The following is a 1,039-nucleotide window of genomic DNA, read 5'->3' as shown; positions in this document are numbered from 1 at the left end:
ATCTCCAGGTGTTGACTATTTCTCTCCATACAAATTTCAATATTATGCCAGTGGAAATTTTGAATAACCCCACGGTATGCTTTTTAGTTTTAGTAGAGGGTTTTATGGCGCTCGCAACTGCATAAGGTCATAAATATGAGCGCCAACGGTATGCTTCTGGTCCTATTCTTTGAACACCATGTTCAGCATTGAGCTTCAGCTGTTCGATTAATTGTCTGTGGGTTGTTTCCGTAGACTCTGTCCGTTAAAGCAAACAAATGAATAAACAAACAAGCAAATAAACAAAAACAGAAAAAACCCAAAAACAAAATAAAATAAAACAAAACAAAACTAAACACATCTAAAAAACAAACAAACCCCACAATAGGTAATAATTGAAGGGGCTCAAGTAAAAGGGGGTGGGGTGGTGAGGGAATAATTATAGTGACTATTCATTTGTAAACTTGCAAGCCGTACCCTTAACCTTTCTTAGAACCACACAAGGGCCACTTTTGACGTGCGGCCTGTGGCCCCATCTTACCGGAACCTGGCCCCTACAGGAAAACACCTCCTCCCCAATCTTCTACAAAACTTTCTCAGCACGGTGAGATATCCATTAATTTGCTGTTTCTGTAGTGGTTTTACCGTCTTTGTCCTGAAACCAGAACGGGCCGATCACGCCCTATATAATAATTGAACGCTGTAAACTAAAATTTTACGTTTTACCTAATTTGGTTGAAATTTTTAAAACTTCCTATTTCACGAACACGTTGATTGTTTTTTTTTTCATACACAAGCATTTGATGTCCCCATAGTTAATTTTTTTTTTCAAAGTTTTGTTGAAATTAATGCTGATACGACCGAGTTATTGCCATTCAATTAGACCCTCTTTATTTTTTCTTACATGCCCTGTACATACAGGTGTCTTAAAAAAAGAGGACCCATTTCAAGGAATAAGTCTCATCAACAGCATTATAATAACTTCTCATCCCCAAATGTCTCCCAAATCTTCTTCTTCTTCTTCTTCTTCTTCTTCTTCTTCTTCTTCTTCTTCTTCTTC

The sequence above is a fragment of the Aplysia californica genome, unplaced genomic scaffold, assembly GCF_000002075.1.
Source record: "Aplysia californica isolate F4 #8 unplaced genomic scaffold, AplCal3.0 scaffold00962, whole genome shotgun sequence".
NCBI lineage: Eukaryota > Metazoa > Mollusca > Gastropoda > Aplysiida > Aplysiidae > Aplysia > Aplysia californica.
Note: the sequence above shows the minus strand (reverse complement) of the source record.